We start from the raw sequence: 13194 nt of genomic DNA, 5'->3' as shown, positions 1-13194 counted from the left end.
CATTTAATGCCTGCAGACTATAAAAGAGAACCCAACCCAAAAAGTTTGGTTGATTAGTCTGTGGCATTCTGTTAAACTGTTGCTTATGGCGGTCTCTGTGAGCTTCTCAGCGACATTCAGCCAGCCAGGTATCCTGCCTGCAGTAGATGGAATGTGGCAATGGAACGCTGGCTGCGCGTGTCATAATAGGCTCTGAGCCTTTATATACCTGTGCACAGCAGCAGCCACCTTCAGTCTGCTGCTGGACAGCCAGCAGCAGCAGCAGCAGGAGAGGTATGTAATCAGGAGCCCTCCTGCTAAGGGTAGACAGCTGCTCGTTCCACCCCACCCCCCGCCTTAATTGGTTCTCCTCCCTTCCAACGGTGTTGAGGCGGGTGGGAACAGCAGGGGGTGAAGGTGCTGTGTTTAAAGAGGTGGAGTTATGCAGATCTAAAACGCGTGGATTGCAGCAGCAGCAAGCCGAAAAGTGCAGGCATGTAAGGGATCTAGAGGTTGACAACATGTCTTCTTAACGGGAGTCCAGGAGCTCATCTCCACAAATGGACTTTTCAGGATCCTTGGGTGGCTCCGTAGTTTGAAACCAATTCTGGTTATCGCTTCTCGGCCTTTTGGCTAAGATCAAGTGTAGTATCTGTTCTTATCAGTTTAATATCTGATACGTCCCCTATCTGGGGACCATATATTAAATGGATTTTTAGAACAGGGAGATGGAAAAAGAGCTTGCTCTGTCCACTCCACGCATTGACCTGGTATTGCAGTATCTCCAGGACCGGTGCACCCCTTCTTTAATGCAGTTTCTAAAATCAGAAAGAATTGAATTCAATGTTTTTTGTTCATTTTGCTTGTTTGTCGGATTTTGGGATGGACTCTTTGGCTTTGCTTTTCTTCTCCTCATTGGATTTTTCATGTTCAAAGTTGCAGAAGCCAGATTACAAGCTCATTTTGGTTCAACTTCAGCAACTGTGCATTGCATTGCCATGTAATGTGATGCAATGCTATCTTTCTAGCTCTCCCTTTTTACTTCCTTTTGGATAAACAGACATATTAGGCAAGCATTTTGGAGTTTTCACCTAAATAACTACAGGTGGTGAGATAAGCTGCACAATATAATTGACCTTTCAGTATATTGTTGCACACACACCATCTATTTAGCAAATGCCCTTGTTATTAACAGCAGCCTTTTAAACTCACCTGAGCTAACAGGTATGTGCGCTGGTTACTCTGCTGCGCTTAAAATTTCTTTTTTGGTTTGCTACAATGCCTTTTCTGAAACGTTGTCTCCTTCTGCTGGAACACTGACTTCTTTCATTTAATGCCTGCAGACTATAAAAGAGAACCCAACCCAAAAAGTTTGGTTGATTAGTCTGTGGCATTCTGTTAAACTGTTGCTTATGGCGGTCTCTGTGAGCTTCTCAGCGACATTCAGCCAGCCAGGTATCCTGCCTGCAGTAGATGGAATTTGGCAATGGAACGCTGGCTGCGCGTGTCATAATAGGTTCTGAGCCTTTATATACCTGTGCACAGCAGCAGCCACCTTCAGTCTGCTGCTGGACAGCCAGCAGCAGCAGCAGCAGGAGAGGTATGTAATCAGGAGCCCTCCTGCTAAGGGTAGACAGCTGCTCGTTCCACCCCACCCCCCGCCTTAATTGGTTCTCCTCCCTTCCAACGGTGTTGAGGCGGGTGGGAACAGCAGGGGGTGAAGGTGCTGTGTTTAAAGAGGTGGAGTTTTGCAGATCTAAAACGCGTGGATTGCAGCAGCAGCAAGCCGAAAAGTGCAGGCATGTAAGGGATCTAGAGGTTGACAACATGTCTTCTTAACGGGAGTCCAGGAGCTCATCTCCACAAATGGACTTTTCAGGATCCTTGGGTGGCTCCGTAGTTTGAAACCAATTCTGGTTATCGCTTCTCGGCCTTTTGGCTAAGATCAAGTGTAGTATCTGTTCTTATCAGTTTAATATCTGATACGTCCCCTATCTGGGGACCATATATTAAATGGATTTTTAGAACAGGGAGATGGAAAAAGAGCTTGCTCTGTCCACTCCACGCATTGACCTGGTATTGCAGTATCTCCATGACCGGTGCACCCCTTCTTTAATGCAGTTTCTAAAATCAGAAAGAATTGAATTCAATGTTTTTTGTTCATTTTGCTTGTTTGTCGGATTTTGGGATGGACTCTTTGGCTTTGCTTTTCTTCTCCTCATTGGATTTTTCATGTTCAAAGTTGCAGAAGCCAGATTACAAGCTCATTTTGGTTCAACTTCAGCAACTGTGCATTGCATTGCCATGTAATGTGATGCAATGCTATCTTTCTAGCTCTCCCTTTTTACTTCCTTTTGGATAAACAGACATATTAGGCAAGCATTTTGGAGCTTTCACCTAAATAACTACAGGTGGTGAGATAAGCTGCACAATATAATTGACCTTTCAGTATATTGTTGCACACACACCATCTATTTAGCAAATGCCCTTGTTATCAACAGCAGCCTTTTAAACTCACCTGAGCTAACAGGTATGTGCGCTGGTTACTCTGCTGCGCTTAAAATTTCTTTTTTGGTTTGCTACAATGCCTTTTCTGAAACGTTGTCTCCTTCTGCTGGAACACTGACTTCTTTCATTTAATGCCTGCAGACTATAAAAGAGAACCCAACCCAAAAAGTTTGGTTGATTAGTCTGTGGCATTCTGTTAAACTGTTGCTTATGGCGGTCTCTGTGAGCTTCTCAGCGACATTCAGCCAGCCAGGTATCCTGCCTGCAGTAGATGGAATGTGGCAATGGAACGCTGGCTGCGCGTGTCATAATAGGCTCTGAGCCTTTATATACCTGTGCACAGCAGCAGCCACCTTCAGTCTGCTGCTGGACAGCCAGCAGCAGCAGCAGCAGGAGAGGTATGTAATTGACGCGCCCCTGGGCCTGTGTCGCGCTGCGGTACGCACGCGGGAGCTTACCCGGAGCCGGATCCGTGGAGGGTTGTAGTCTCGTGGCGGTGACCCGGTCCGTGCCCAGGGAGTCAAACTGGACGGCAGTCTACTAGTAGTAAATAGTTGATGACTACGCCACCCGTTGAGTGCAGCCAGGGAGCTGCTGCTGCGGGGCAGACCGCTGAGGCCGATGGTAGGATTATGCAGCGTGATAGTATAACCCCCAACGGGAGGGGTATGGTCTCAGGGCAGCCGACGTGGATGATGGGGGTAGCAGGAACCACTCAGAGACGGTACGGTGTAGTTCAGGGTCTTTACTGGTAACAACGATAGACCCTCCCGGAGTACTTGCTAGCGAACGGGGCCTGGTCAGTCCTTGAGCAGATGGGATCTCCCCTGGCCAGGCGTAGTTGTAGGCCTCCCAAACTGACTGTACTCTTCTGGCTACCTTGCTAGAAGCTGATGTAAGTAGCCCACGTCCCTGAGTGTACCGTGTGGTGCTCACCCGTATGGCCGGTGACTCGGGGCCTTCTAATGGCTTCCGCTCCACGATGGCGGTGCTGGTCCCACGCGTGTGACCGTGCCTTCGGGCTTCTGGGCCAGAGGACCTGAAATCCCCTGCCTGACGGATTCTGCTGCTGGGTAAGAGTTAGCCCCCACAGCCTCGGACTCCGGGTCCGGAAAGAAGTCTTCTTAGTCAGGGCGAGCTCTGCAGCTGCCAGCCCCTGACTCCTTGTAACTCTGCTGTTTCCTATGCTGCTTCTTGTCTCTACTCCACTTGTCTCCAGGCTCAGGCCCCTGGACAGGGCCTGCCTGTGGAGCAGAGCCCATAGAGCAGCTCTGCTCCCTGTCTTCTCCTCTCAGAACTCCCTACTCTGCCTCAGCCCCAGGTTTATATAGGGGAAGTCCTTCCCCTCCCAAGACTGGGCAGGAGGTGTGGCATGCACAGGATCCCTGACCAAAGGACCTCCCACCTGCTCTCAGACGTAATATCTCTATCACTGTGGCAACCAGACCCCTGGGGTGTCACATTCCCCCCTAGTGAAATTTAGTAGTCCGGGACTAAACATATTTTTGTAACATAACAAAGTATAAACAATAACATTACAATAAGGAAACGCATAAAGCTGGTCACGGCGTGTCCGTAACCGGGTGCAGTCTTTGAAGAAAGCAAGGTGTCCATTTCACCAAAACAGGGAGACGTAACCAGGTAGGGGTCTGTCCTACCCCGAGTCCTTAACAGTCTTTTAGTCCATCCTGGGTTACGCTCCACTAACTGTACAAAGGATTCCCGGTAAATCCACCAAGGACTCCTATAAATAACTGGAAACACATAATATTTACAAGATATGGCCGCTCTCAGTCCTCGGCCAGTGGGGATAAGGATTGGCTGCTCACAGTCCTCAGCCTGTGGGGAGATGGGATGGCTGCTCACAGTCCTCAGCCTGGTTAAGGATAGGGGACACACGGGAACAGTTCACACTTGTACCAACGGGGACCATATTTTAATTAGCAACACAAGTACCCCTACGGGTAACTATGTACAGTTCCACTTTACCGTACTTCAGTAACGGCATCCTCCTGCTCCTTCTTGTGTGTAGGCTTCAGACCCGTCCGGGTCCTCTTGGCTTTCCTCGTATTGGTAGTACTGCAGCTCCTCCTTGGTTAACGTGGAGGGCGTACAGTCCTTTTGCACCTGGGGAGTTCAGGCCTTGCGACCAGGCGTGGAGAGGGTCGCCGTTGATGACGCCCGGGGTCAGAGGGTGCAACTTTGGGCCTGGGTGCGGGCTGGTGGTGGTAGTGCCCAGGGCTGGAGGGCTTGGCCGCAGGGCTTGTTGCGGGGGCTGGAGCAGGTCGGTGTCTGCAGCGCCCGAAATCGGCGGCTCCACCAGGGGGCCCGGGAGCAGGCTGACGCTGGCAGCGTCCGGGACAGGGAGACTCCTCTTACCTGCTCCCGCGACCGCTCCTGCGTCACGCGTCTTCTCCCGGCGCTGGTCGGGGCCGGCGACGACTGGGGCACTGCCGATGCTGGGCAGCTTAGTCTGCTGCCGGTCCGCCATCTTGCTGTCCGTTCCTGGTGTCCTCCTCCCCCCTAGTGGACCGTGGCCTACCTTCCGGAGATCCTCTTCCGTAGGCCGCGGCTCCGCAGTCAATCGTCGGGGTAGAGGAACTGGCGTCGCGCTCCTGTGACGTCGGCGTCTGCTGGGCTCCTTCCAGGACCTTACGCAACGTCCGGACGTGAGGCGGGGCTTCAGTTCTCGCGCGCTTTCGGAGTCCACGCCCCTCTTCTTCCCGCGCGGCGTCCTCAAGATGGCGTCCAATGGCGGGAAAACTCCACGGATGGCGGGAAGAAGGTCGAAGATGGCGCCGGATGGCGGGAAAACTTCGCGGATGGCGGGAAGAAGGTAGAAGATGGCGCCGGATGGCGGGAAACCTCCACGAATAGCGGGAATCTTCACCACTGGTAAGTTTGAACAGTCTTTGCTTTTCAGGCACGCAGTACCCGGTGGTTGCGGGCACGAGATCCTGCCGACTACGCCAAAGTTGACGCGCCCCTGGGCCTGTGTCGCGCTGCGGTGCGCACGCGGGAGCTTACCCGGAGCCGGATCCGTGGAGGGTTGTAGTCTCGTGGCGGTGACCCGGTCCGTGCCCAGGGAGTCAAACTGGACGGCAGTCTACTAGTAGTAAATAGTTGATGACTACGCCACCCGTTGAGTGCAGCCAGGGAGCTGCTGCTGCGGGGCAGACCGCTGAGGCCGATGGTAGGATTATGCAGCGTGATAGTATAACCCCCAACGGGAGGGGTATGGTCTCAGGGCAGCCGACGTGGATGATGGGGGTAGCAGGAACCACTCAGAGACGGTACGGTGTAGTTCAGGGTCTTTACTGGTAACAACGATAGACCCTCCCGGAGTACTTGCTAGCGAACGGGGCCTGGTCAGTCCTTGAGCAGATGGGATCTCCCCTGGCCAGGCGTAGTTGTAGGCCTCCCAAACTGACTGTACTCTTCTGGCTACCTTGCTAGAAGCTGATGTAAGTAGCCCACGTCCCTGAGTGTACCGTGTGGTGCTCACCCGTATGGCCGGTGACTCGGGGCCTTCTAATGGCTTCCGCTCCACGATGGCGGTGCTGGTCCCACGCGTGTGACCGTGCCTTCGGGCTTCTGGGCCAGAGGACCTGAAATCCCCTGCCTGACGGATTCTGCTGCTGGGTAAGAGTTAGCCCCCACAGCCTCGGACTCCGGGTCCGGAAAGAAGTCTTCTTAGTCAGGGCGAGCTCTGCAGCTGCCAGCCCCTGACTCCTTGTAACTCTGCTGTTTCCTATGCTGCTTCTTGTCTCTACTCCACTTGTCTCCAGGCTCAGGCCCCTGGACAGGGCCTGCCTGTGGAGCAGAGCCCATAGAGCAGCTCTGCTCCCTGTCTTCTCCTCTCAGAACTCCCTACTCTGCCTCAGCCCCAGGTTTATATAGGGGAAGTCCTTCCCCTCCCAAGACTGGGCAGGAGGTGTGGCATGCACAGGATCCCTGACCAAAGGACCTCCCACCTGCTCTCAGACGTAATATCTCTATCACTGTGGCAACCAGACCCCTGGGGTGTCACATTCCCCCCTAGTGAAATTTAGTAGTCCGGGACTAAACATATTTTTGTAACATAACAAAGTATAAACAATAACATTACAATAAGGAAACGCATAAAGCTGGTCACGGCGTGTCCGTAACCGGGTGCAGTCTTTGAAGAAAGCAAGGTGTCCATTTCACCAAAACAGGGAGACGTAACCAGGTAGGGGTCTGTCCTACCCCGAGTCCTTAACAGTCTTTTAGTCCATCCTGGGTTACGCTCCACTAACTGTACAAAGGATTCCCGGTAAATCCACCAAGGACTCCTATAAATAACTGGAAACACATAATATTTACAAGATATGGCCGCTCTCAGTCCTCGGCCAGTGGGGATAAGGATTGGCTGCTCACAGTCCTCAGCCTGTGGGGAGATGGGATGGCTGCTCACAGTCCTCAGCCTGGTTAAGGATAGGGGACACACGGGAACAGTTCACACTTGTACCAACGGGGACCATATTTTAATTAGCAACACAAGTACCCCTACGGGTAACTATGTACAGTTCCACTTTACCGTACTTCAGTAACGGCATCCTCCTGCTCCTTCTTGTGTGTAGGCTTCAGACCCGTCCGGGTCCTCTTGGCTTTCCTCGTATTGGTAGTACTGCAGCTCCTCCTTGGTTAACGTGGAGGGCGTACAGTCCTTTTGCACCTGGGGAGTTCAGGCCTTGCGACCAGGCGTGGAGAGGGTCGCCGTTGATGACGCCCGGGGTCAGAGGGTGCAACTTTGGGCCTGGGTGCGGGCTGGTGGTGGTAGTGCCCAGGGCTGGAGGGCTTGGCCGCAGGGCTTGTTGCGGGGGCTGGAGCAGGTCGGTGTCTGCAGCGCCCGAAATCGGCGGCTCCACCAGGGGGCCCGGGAGCAGGCTGACGCTGGCAGCGTCCGGGACAGGGAGACTCCTCTTACCTGCTCCCGCGACCGCTCCTGCGTCACGCGTCTTCTCCCGGCGCTGGTCGGGGCCGGCGACGACTGGGGCACTGCCGATGCTGGGCAGCTTAGTCTGCTGCCGGTCCGCCATCTTGCTGTCCGTTCCTGGTGTCCTCCTCCCCCCTAGTGGACCGTGGCCTACCTTCCGGAGATCCTCTTCCGTAGGCCGCGGCTCCGCAGTCAATCGTCGGGGTAGAGGAACTGGCGTCGCGCTCCTGTGACGTCGGCGTCTGCTGGGCTCCTTCCAGGACCTTACGCAACGTCCGGACGTGAGGCGGGGCTTCAGTTCTCGCGCGCTTTCGGAGTCCACGCCCCTCTTCTTCCCGCGCGGCGTCCTCAAGATGGCGTCCAATGGCGGGAAAACTCCACGGATGGCGGGAAGAAGGTCGAAGATGGCGCCGGATGGCGGGAAAACTTCGCGGATGGCGGGAAGAAGGTAGAAGATGGCGCCGGATGGCGGGAAACCTCCACGAATAGCGGGAATCTTCACCACTGGTAAGTTTGAACAGTCTTTGCTTTTCAGGCACGCAGTACCCGGTGGTTGCGGGCACGAGATCCTGCCGACTACGCCAAAGTTGACGCGCCCCTGGGCCTGTGTCGCGCTGCGGTGCGCACGCGGGAGCTTACCCGGAGCCGGATCCGTGGAGGGTTGTAGTCTCGTGGCGGTGACCCGGTCCGTGCCCAGGGAGTCAAACTGGACGGCAGTCTACTAGTAGTAAATAGTTGATGACTACGCCACCCGTTGAGTGCAGCCAGGGAGCTGCTGCTGCGGGGCAGACCGCTGAGGCCGATGGTAGGATTATGCAGCGTGATAGTATAACCCCCAACGGGAGGGGTATGGTCTCAGGGCAGCCGACGTGGATGATGGGGGTAGCAGGAACCACTCAGAGACGGTACGGTGTAGTTCAGGGTCTTTACTGGTAACAACGATAGACCCTCCCGGAGTACTTGCTAGCGAACGGGGCCTGGTCAGTCCTTGAGCAGATGGGATCTCCCCTGGCCAGGCGTAGTTGTAGGCCTCCCAAACTGACTGTACTCTTCTGGCTACCTTGCTAGAAGCTGATGTAAGTAGCCCACGTCCCTGAGTGTACCGTGTGGTGCTCACCCGTATGGCCGGTGACTCGGGGCCTTCTAATGGCTTCCGCTCCACGATGGCGGTGCTGGTCCCACGCGTGTGACCGTGCCTTCGGGCTTCTGGGCCAGAGGACCTGAAATCCCCTGCCTGACGGATTCTGCTGCTGGGTAAGAGTTAGCCCCCACAGCCTCGGACTCCGGGTCCGGAAAGAAGTCTTCTTAGTCAGGGCGAGCTCTGCAGCTGCCAGCCCCTGACTCCTTGTAACTCTGCTGTTTCCTATGCTGCTTCTTGTCTCTACTCCACTTGTCTCCAGGCTCAGGCCCCTGGACAGGGCCTGCCTGTGGAGCAGAGCCCATAGAGCAGCTCTGCTCCCTGTCTTCTCCTCTCAGAACTCCCTACTCTGCCTCAGCCCCAGGATTATATAGGGGAAGTCCTTCCCCTCCCAAGACTGGGCAGGAGGTGTGGCATGCACAGGATCCCTGACCAAAGGACCTCCCACCTGCTCTCAGACGTAATATCTCTATCACTGTGGCAACCAGACCCCTGGGGTGTCACATAATCAGGAGCCCTCCTGCTAAGGGTAGACAGCTGCTCGTTCCACCCCACCCCCCGCCTTAATTGGTTCTCCTCCCTTCCAACGGTGTTGAGGCGGGTGGGAACAGCAGGGGGTGAAGGTGCTGTGTTTAAAGAGGTGGAGTTATGCAGATCTAAAACACGTGGATTGCAGCAGCAGCAAGCCGAAAAGTGCAGGCATGTAAGGGATCTAGAGGTTGACAACATGTCTTCTTAACGGGAGTCCAGGAGCTCATCTCCACAAATGGACTTTTCAGGATCCTTGGGTGGCTCCGTAGTTTGAAACCAATTCTGGTTATCGCTTCTCGGCCTTTTGGCTAAGATCAAGTGTAGTATCTGTTCTTATCAGTTTAATATCTGATACGTCCCCTATCTGGGGACCATATATTAAATGGATTTTTAGAACAGGGAGATGGAAAAAGAGCTTGCTCTGTCCACTCCACGCATTGACCTGGTATTGCAGTATCTCCAGGACCGGTGCACCCCTTCTTTAATGCAGTTTCTAAAATCAGAAAGAATTGAATTCAATGTTTTTTGTTCATTTTGCTTGTTTGTCGGATTTTGGGATGGACTCTTTGGCTTTGCTTTTCTTCTCCTCATTGGATTTTTCATGTTCAAAGTTGCAGAAGCCAGATTACAAGCTCATTTTGGTTCAACTTCAGCAACTGTGCATTGCATTGCCATGTAATGTGATGCAATGCTATCTTTCTAGCTCTCCCTTTTTACTTCCTTTTGGATAAACAGACATATTAGGCAAGCATTTTGGAGCTTTCACCTAAATAACTACAGGTGGTGAGATAAGCTGCACAATATAATTGACCTTTCAGTATATTGTTGCACACACACCATCTATTTAGCAAATGCCTTTGTTATCAACAGCAGCCTTTTAAACTCACCTGAGCTAACAGGTATGTGCGCTGGTTACTCTGTTGCGCTTAAAATTTCTTTTTTGGTTTGCTACAATGCCTTTTCTGAAACGTTGTCTCCTTCTGCTGGAACACTGACTTCTTTCATTTAATGCCTGCAGACTATAAAAGAGAACCCAACCCAAAAAGTTTGGTTGATTAGTCTGTGGCATTCTGTTAAACTGTTGCTTATGGCGGTCTCTGTGAGCTTCTCAGCGACATTCAGCCAGCCAGGTATCCTGCCTGCAGTAGATGGAATGTGGCAATGGAACGCTGGCTGCGCGTGTCATAATAGGCTCTGAGCCTTTATATACCTGTGCACAGCAGCAGCCACCTTCAGTCTGCTGCTGGACAGCCAGCAGCAGCAGCAGCAGGAGAGGTATGTAATCAGGAGCCCTCCTGCTAAGGGTAGACAGCTGCTCGTTCCACCCCACCCCCCGCCTTAATTGGTTCTCCTCCCTTCCAACGGTGTTGAGGTGGGTGGGAACAGCAGGGGGTGAAGGTGCTGTGTTTAAAGAGGTGGAGTTATGCAGATCTAAAACGCGTGGATTGCAGCAGCAGCAAGCCGAAAAGTGCAGGCATGTAAGGGATCTAGAGGTTGACAACATGTCTTCTTAACGGGAGTCCAGGAGCTCATCTCCACAAATGGACTTTTCAGGATCCTTGGGTGGCTCCGTAGTTTGAAACCAATTCTGGTTATCGCTTCTCGGCCTTTTGGCTCAGACCTAGTGTTTGGACAAGAGGTTCCTTGTGTACTAGCCCTCGGCCTTCCAGCATCGCCACTTCGGTGGCTTAAGCTGGATGCTGCTATAGGGGGAGAGTGAGGAGGAAACGAGAAGGCGATTCCTGAAGCGACCATGGGTGTCAAGCTTCGCTTTGCTGGGACCGGGGATCCCCGGGTCAAGAATGCTTTCCGTATCGAGGTCTCTGAGGAGAAGAAGGACCATTTCTCGTTGTCATACCTGGTCAACGCCATTTTCTATGAAATCCTGAAGATCCAGAAGTCGGAGATCATCTGTTTGCAGGAGTTCAGAAGGGAGCATAGGTACGTCTTGGTGCTTTCTTCTATGGCGGCTTGCCAAAACCTTTTCAAAACTCTTCAAGTCCTTTCAGAGCACCCTCAGCTGGATGGACTTATCTTCACTGTACTCTACTCTAAGGGGGATATCCCGGTGGTAGTATTCATGCACAACCCCTTTATCTCCCGGGATGATATCACTGCATTCCTGAGAAGACACTGCATTTTTGTGCAATTCTCCCATAAAATCTTAAATGGAGAAGGGCTGTGGACTGGGAAGTATAAATACTTTGTGAGGTTTGGGATAGACCCTCATGGTCCTGGAGGTATTCACTATCCTCCCCTGAACTTTACAATTGGAAGAGACTCTGGATATCTGTTTTTTCCCGAGGCGCCATTGTTCTGCAGGAGATGCAACATGTTCGGGCATATCCAGGATTTCTGCAAACAATTGCCAAACTGTAGAAAGTGCAACAAGTACGGTCATCTGGCGAAGGATTGTTCCAACCCGGTGGTATGTGATGCCTGCGGGGAGGAAGGACATGTGATTCGGGATTGTAAGGCTAAAGTCAAGCCTAGGTCCTTCTCCGAAGTGACCAAAGGTAAGCCTACTGTCCCTGCTGTTACCCCACAGGTGACTACTGCAGAGATCAATGAGGAGACGGAGCCCCCTGAGGTTGAAGATCTGGTGGGTGAGGCCCAGACCCTGTTGGACCCTCCAGCCCCTGCTGGGCCAAGTATGGAGATCTCCGAGTTGGATGTGGACCTCCCTCATCAGTCCGAAATATGTGGTGAGGGTGACATGGATGTGTCTCTTGCTCGAACCCCTGCATTGTCCTGGGGTGCTACAGACGAAGAGGTGGCCAGGGATGGTGGCCAAGGAGACTTTACTTCTGGGAGGTCTTTTGATGATGATGATACTCCTGAACTGGCCAATAAAAAACCCAGACGAGAGTACTCACCTGCCAGCGGAGGGTGCGACAGTCCTGCAAGTGACCGCATTTACCCGCAGGATGTCTTCTCCCCTGATGCTCCTTACCTTGGCATCCCTGAGAGCATCAACACCTTTGGGGTGCTTTCCCAGTCTGATGATAATGGATGAGTATGGTGTGATCAACATTGAGTCATGTATTTCTTTTCATTAATTAATGTCTTGCCAATCTGGTTGGGATGTAGTGTCCCTAAATGTAAGGCAGATCAGATCTAAAATCAGAAGAACAACTGTTCTGGACTACCTGAAACATTTAGGTGCTGATGTTTTTTGCCTTCAGGAGTGTGGGATTCAGGATGCTCCTTGTGACAAAGACTGGCCTTACGGACAGCATATCTGGTCAGGGTCTAATCATAATAAAAATGATGGGGTGGGGATATTAGTTGGGAATAAAGAAATCTCTATTGATAGTTATATTGTGGTGGAGGTGGGCCGATGTTTAATTGCATTTTTGAGTTATAGAGGGTGGCGGGTCAGAATTATTAATTTATATTGCCCTACAGGGAAGGAAGAGCGGCTTGCTCTTCTTGAAAAATTAAGTTTTTTTCTTCCAGGGAAATCTCCCACTATTTTTGTTGGGGACGTTAATTGTGTCACAGAAGGAAAGTGTGACATAACAGGAAAGAAATTGTCCCATTTAATTTGTGATTTTTCCTTTTTAGATGCAGCAGTTGTTGTTCTTGGCATGCCACCACCGCCGACATACCATGCTGACCGTGGTGAGATTCATTCCAGAATTGATTTAATGTTATTTTCTAAAAATATGGTATGTTTGGATTTTTCTCAACAAAAGGTACCTTTTTCGGACCATGAATGTTTGAGAGGCGTGTTTTGTGCGAATGGTGACCAAGTGTATGGCGGTGGGGTATGGAAGTTGAATGCAAGGCTGTTAGAGGATGATGAGGTGATGAATGAGTTTAATGTAAAGTATGAAAGATGGAGAATGCGTAAGAAGGATTTTGTGTGTGTTCTTGACTGGTGGGACTGGGTGAAAGTGCAATTTAAAACTTTCTTCAAAAAGTGGGGCTATAGAAAAGCTGCCAGATATAGGAATAGGTTTAATGACCTTAATAGACGGATTGACTGGTTGAGAAAGTGTGTTGCAAGTGGTTTGGAGATGTCTGATCAACTTACTGAGGCTAAGAATGAATTGAAGCGTGTGTTGGATGAGAAAGG

The 13194-nt window shown here is 51.8% G+C and overlaps 3 non-coding genes across 3 annotated transcripts; all 3 read left to right on the top strand.

Moving 5' to 3' along the window:
* Positions 1-592: 592 nt before the first annotated feature.
* On the top strand, positions 593-783 carry LOC141240424 (U2 spliceosomal RNA). Its single transcript, XR_012305672.1, has one exon. It is a non-coding gene; the product is annotated as a U2 spliceosomal RNA (small nuclear RNA).
* A 1115-nt stretch (positions 784-1898) lies between these two features.
* Positions 1899-2089, top strand: LOC141240450 (U2 spliceosomal RNA). Its single transcript, XR_012305697.1, has one exon. It is a non-coding gene; the product is annotated as a U2 spliceosomal RNA (small nuclear RNA).
* Positions 2090-9401: 7312 nt separating this feature from the next.
* LOC141240422 (U2 spliceosomal RNA) lies at positions 9402-9592 on the top strand. Its single transcript, XR_012305671.1, has one exon. It is a non-coding gene; the product is annotated as a U2 spliceosomal RNA (small nuclear RNA).
* Positions 9593-13194: the final 3602 nt, after the last annotated feature.

This window comes from Phyllobates terribilis, unplaced genomic scaffold (assembly GCF_046119375.1).
Source record: "Phyllobates terribilis strain yellow unplaced genomic scaffold, ASM4611937v1 Scaffold_853__1_contigs__length_604787, whole genome shotgun sequence".
Classification (NCBI taxonomy): Eukaryota; Metazoa; Chordata; class Amphibia; order Anura; family Dendrobatidae; genus Phyllobates; species Phyllobates terribilis.
The sequence above is the reverse complement of the archived record's forward strand: the minus strand, read 5'-3'. Positions and strand labels throughout refer to the sequence as shown.